The following is a 6,148-nucleotide window of genomic DNA, read 5'->3' as shown; positions in this document are numbered from 1 at the left end:
TAAGGTTTTGATGATGACTTTACTTTTAAATAAACAAACATATTTTAGAGATTGTTTTGTAGGTATATATCCGATTTAATGTGAATCGTTGATGAAGCCTATGACTTGATTCGTGGAAGAAGTACATGTCTCAAATATCCAAGAAGTTGGGAAATTGCTCTTGAAGACAGTTTACTGTTCCTAGAGTTGAAGTTCTGACGAATGTTGTAGATGGAGACAGTGTGCTGTTCCTCACGATACAGGTCCGAAGAAGACATTGACTGGAAGATTACGAAAATTATATTTTCTGTTTTTGGTTAATGTAAAAGGTTAAAATTTAATTAGTTGCTTAATTAAATTTATTTATTAATTGGCAAAATATTTTTTTAATTCGCCTAAAAACATGGAGAAGATCAATTCCTTGTTTATCTCCTATAAACTCGGATATCAAAGGGACTTATTCTACACTTTGAATTTGTCTCCTACAATTTAGGATCTTCCTTAAACCATGATGTTCTTAACCGTGCATGTGCAAGCAGCAGTTACATTCCACTTCTAAACTTCAACTAACTTCCCGTTTTCTTTGGGAGCAAGTAAGTTTGTGGAAGTCGTGGGATATGTGCATTTCGTGGAGAACATGGGCTGAGTGCACTGTCTGCTGTTCCTCCTTATAAAAGAGGGAAATTACGGTTCAGTATGCATGGATGGATAAATGAATAAATGTTGCATTGAGAGAGTCCATCTAAGGGAGAATTAATTGAGAAAAATATTCTAAGTTTTAAATGCCAATTAATTTATAATATTTTTCTTAAGCAACAATTTCATTTTGATCTTAATGAGAATTGGCCTTGTAAAGGGTAATTGAGTGTTTTGTTGTAATTAGACTTATGGGAAGTCTAAGGGAATAGAGAATAGAATCGAGAGAAGAGAAAGAGAAGGAGAGAAGAGAAGAGAAGAGAAGAGAAGAGAAGAGAAGAGAAGAGAAGAGAAGTAGGCCTAAGTAGAGAAGCTTTGAGTAAAGCGTTTAGAGAATTGAGAAGCTTCAAGTGAAGCAAACATTGTTTTGTGTAATTGTAACTAATTGCCTAAACATAGTGAGAATTTTGAAATCCCGGGGGGTCGTGGTTTTTCCTTCTTATTAGGCCAAGAAGGTTTCCACGTAAAAATCCTTGTCTCCTTTATTATTTTTCTTTTCGTTTTTAAGTTTAAGTTTTTGTCCTTTACTTAATATAATTCCGCAAAAAAAAAAAATTAGAGGCAAAAATCTTAAACCTACTACACAACAATTCACCCCCCCTCTTGTTGCATTCGATCATCCATTAGTATTTCTACAATTGGTATCAGAGCCCTGTTCCTCATTTAATCAGGAAACCCTGAGAGCAGTATCCTGTTCCCTGGAAAGATGTTGAAGATGAACGAGCGCATGGAAGAGGGGTACTCCACACAAAGGCCACCCATGTTCGATGGGAAATTCTATACTTACTGGAAAAATAGAATGGAAATCTTCATAAAAGCCGAAAACTATCAAGTTTGGAGAGTCATTGAAATTGGAGACTTTGAGGTGACGACCATCAACTCCAACAATGAAGCTGTTCCAAAGCCAATCACTGAATATGAAAAAGAAGATTTTCAAAAGATGGAGATGAACGCTCTTGCTATCAAGTTACTTCACTGTGGGCTTGGTCCAAATGAGCACAATCGAATTATGGGTTGCAAAACCGCAAAGCAGATTTGGGACCTGCTCGAAGTTACCCATGAAGGTACAAGTGAAGTAAAAAGATCCAAGATTGACTTGCTTATGTCGAAGTATGAAAGATTCGTCATGGAACCTAGGGAAAGCATTCAAGAAATGTTCACTAGGTTCACAAATATTACGAATGAGTTAGTCTCTCTTGGAAGAATTATTCCCGTTGATGAACAAGTAAGAAAAGTGCTTAGGAGTCTTCCTCAAGACGAACGCTGGAGAGCAAAGGTTACAGCCATCCAGGAGTCCAAAGATTTCACCAAGTTCAATTTGGAAGAGCTGGCTGGTTCCCTAATGACCCATGAATTGCATTTGGGAACAGCTGACAGTTCCCGAAACAAAGGACTGGCTCTGGCAGCAGATGAAAGTGATGAATCAGAAACTGGTGAAGAGGAAGCAGCTTTGTTGGCTAGAAAATTCAAAAAGTTCTTCAGGAACAGAAGGTATGGTAATCAAAGGAATAACAAAGAAAAGGGAACTACAAACGTGAAGACAAGTTTTGAATGCCACAAGTGTGGGAGCACTGAACACTTCATCAAGGATTGTCCTCAATGGAAAAATGAGAAGGGCAAGGGAAAAGCAAGAGAAGTTGGAAGACAATATAAGAAGGGAAACTTCAAGACTGACTTTAGAAAAGCAATGGTAGCAGCTTGGGGAGATACGGAGAGCGAGGCTGAGACAGAAGCTACAATGGAAGAGGAAACAGCAAACCTATGTCTCATGGCATCTCATGAAGATTCTAAAGAAAAAGAGGTAACGTCTTCTGGTCCATCCCCTAAATATCAGTTCAACATAAGTAAGAATAAATTAATCAAATTACTGTTAGAGACACAAGACAAACTAGATGAAAAAGCAGCTAAGTGTCTCCAGTTAGAGAAAGATCTTAACTTAAGTAAAGATCATATCTCATATCTTAATTCCTTTAGAATCGATGTGCAAAGTAGATTTTTTGATTTATTAGATAAGAATATCATTTTAAAAGAACAGTTGGAAAAATTAAAACAGGAATTTGACACTCTTAATATTGAATTAAATCAAAGCAAATTGTTAGGATTAAAATCGGTTGAAAATGATAAAATCACTCATGAGTTTAGCACGAAAGTCCAAGAATTGAAATTAAAATTAGAATTAAGTGATAAGGAAAATAAATTCCTAAAAGATCAAATTAACTTAAGAGGAAAAGGGAAAATCAAAGAAATTCCCAAATGGATTCTTAATGCTAAAGCCAAGAGTAAAGAAGGTCTAGGCTTTATTAAGAATGATAAAAAGAAAAAGGTATACGTAGATCTCCCTAGTAATAAAATCTGTTCCTTTTGTGGTAGAAGTGGACACCTAAAACACCAATGTATAAAAAGGGAACAGCATATCAAAGCAAATAAAAATTATGTCGAAAACATATGGATTGAGAAACATGATTCAAATGTAATCGACAGGGAACCCAAGGCTAACTGGGTTCCTAAGCTTAACCATTAGTTTGCTTTGCAGGATCAAGTGAGGGGGAACAACTCATGGTATCTCGACAGTGGGTGTTCCAAGCATATGACGGGTGATAAATCTAAATTTCTCTCACTTGAAGCCTATGATGGGGGAACAGTAACCTTCGGTGACAACATGAAGGGTGAGATAATCGCCAAAGGAAAGGTTGGAAGGTCTAGTTCCCATGCCATTGATAATGTATTTTTAGTCGAGAATTTAAAACACAATTTGTTAAGTATTTCTCAATTTTGCGACAAAGGTAACTCTGTTAAGTTTACTTCTGAAAAATGCATAATTTCTAGGAACGGTACAGGAGACCCTGTGCTGAAGGGAATCAGAAAAGGGAACACCTATGTGGTGGACCTGGACACTGTTCCCAGAAACAGTCTAACGTGTTTAAGTGTTATTGAAGAAGACCCACTACTTTGGCACAAGCGATTAGGTCATGCTAGCTTTTCATTGATAAACACATTAAGATCAAAAGACCTAGTTAGAGGATTACCATCAATAAAATTTCTTAAAGAAGAGGTATGTGATCCTTGTGCTAAAGGGAAACAAGTGAGGTCATCCTTTAAATCTAAAAACGTTGTGACTACCACTAGACCATTAGAATTAATTCATATGGATTTATGTGGACCAATGAGAACACAAAGCCGTAGTGGCAAAAAGTATGTATTTGTTGTTGTTGATGATTATAGTAGATTCACGTGGACCTTATTTTTGGCAAGCAAAGATGAAGCTTTTGATAAGTTTGTTTCCTTTGCTAATAAAACACAAAAATCTACTAATAATCAAATCGTTCACATTAGGTCTGATCATGGAAAAGAGTTTGAAAATTCAAACTTCATGAATTATTGCAATGAACATGGCATAAATCACAATTTTTCTGCACCTAGAACACCACAACAAAATGGTGTGGTAGAAAGGAAAAATAGGACCTTAGAAGAAATGGCAAGGACCATGTTGATTGCTAGTGGTCTACCTAGGAATTTTTGGGCAGAAGCCGTTAATACTGCATGCTATATATTGAATCGTGTTCTTATAAGACCAATCACTTCAAAGACACCTTATGAATTGCTCAAAGGTGTTAAACCAAATATTTCCTATTTTCGTATATTTGGATGCAAATGTTTTGTACATGTGAATGGAAAACGAAACATAGGTAAATTTGATGAAAGAAGTGATGAGGCAATATTTCTAGGTTATTCATCACAAAGCAAAGCTTACAGAGTTTACAATAAGAGAACAATGTGTGTAGAGGAGTCTGTTCACATAATCTTTGATGAAACTAACTTTTCAACAAGTGAACAGGAAACAAGTAATATTAAAATAGGTCTTGCAAACTTGGAAGATGATGATGAAGGAATTAAAGTGCAAGATCATGGAACAACAAGTGAACAGTCGATACAAGAAGAGGCAGAAGAAACTGATCAAATCCAGGAACTGCCAGTACAACAGGATCAGCAGACTGTTCCCAATCCAGCTGTTCCCACAGATGAACAGAATGATCCAGCAGATGAACAGAATGTCAATCAAGTTGCTGAACAAGAACATGCTACTGTTCCTTCAAGAGAATTTGTGCCTAAGCCTTGGAAATATCAAAGATATCATCCTCTTGACTCAATTGTAAGTGATATAAATAAGGGAACACAAACTAGATCTCAATTGAGAAACTTTTGTGCACACTTTGCGTTCCTATCATCACTTGAACCTAAAAATCACGAGGAAGCTTTGAAGGATTCCGATTGGATAGTTGCCATGCAAGATGAATTAAATGAGTTTGAAAGAAATAAAGTGTGGCACTTGGAACCCAAACCGAAAAACAAGAAAGTTATTGGTTTGAAATGGGTTTTTCGGAACAAGCTTGATGAACATGGAATAATTGTTAGAAATAAAGCAAGACTCGTGGTTAAAGGTTATAATCAACAAGAAGGTATTGATTACACTGAGACTTTTGCTCCAGTTGCAAGGTTAGAGGCTATTAGAATCTTAATTTCTTTTGCTGCATTTATGAATTTTAAACTATATCAAATGGATGTGAAATGTGCTTTCTTAAATGGTTATCTTGATGAAGAAGTTTTTGTGGAACAACCTCCAGGTTTTGAGAATACCTCTTGTCCTAATCATGTCTACAAGCTTGACAAAGCCCTATATGGCTTGAAGCAAGCTCCTAGACAATGGTACGAAAGACTTTCAAAGTTTTTGATTCAAAATAACTTTGTAAGAGGAAAAATCGACAAAACCTTGTTCTTTAAGAATAAAGGTTCTAATATTTTAGTTGTTCAAATTTATGTTGATGATATTATTTTTGGTGCTACTAATGATCTGTTATGTAAAGAATTTGCTAACCTTATGGGCACAGAATTTGAAATGAGCATGATGGGAGAATTAAATTTCTTTCTTGGTTTGCAAATTAAACAAACTGAAAATGGTATTCTTATTCATCAACAAAAATACATTAAAGAACTTCTTAAGAAATATGGACTAAATAATGCAAAAACCAATCATACACCTATGGCTACCAATGTTAGACTAGATGAAGACCTAAATGGAACTAACGTAGATCAAACCATGTATAGAGGCATGATAGGTTCTTTATTGTATCTAACTGCAAGTAGACCTGATATTTCTTTTAGTGTTGGTTTATGTGCTAGATTTCAATCAAGTCCTAAAGAATCACATCTCACGGCAGTAAAGAGAATTTTGAGATATTTGAAGGGAACAGACGACTTGTCCCTATTTTATCCTAAAAGTGATGTTTATGATTTAAAAGGTTTTAGTGATGCAGATTATGCAGGTGATCTTGTTAATAGAAAAAGTACATCAGGTATGGTACAATATCTTGGCTCATGTTTAGTTTCATGGAGCTCCAAGAAACAAAACACAGTTGCATTATCCACTGCAGAAGCTGAATACGTAGCAGCAGCAGCCTGCTGTTCCCAAATGCTT

The sequence above is a fragment of the Amaranthus tricolor genome, chromosome 2 (assembly GCF_026212465.1).
Source record: "Amaranthus tricolor cultivar Red isolate AtriRed21 chromosome 2, ASM2621246v1, whole genome shotgun sequence".
NCBI classification, from domain to species: Eukaryota; Viridiplantae; Streptophyta; class Magnoliopsida; order Caryophyllales; family Amaranthaceae; genus Amaranthus; species Amaranthus tricolor.
This window is presented reverse-complemented; position numbering follows the sequence as displayed.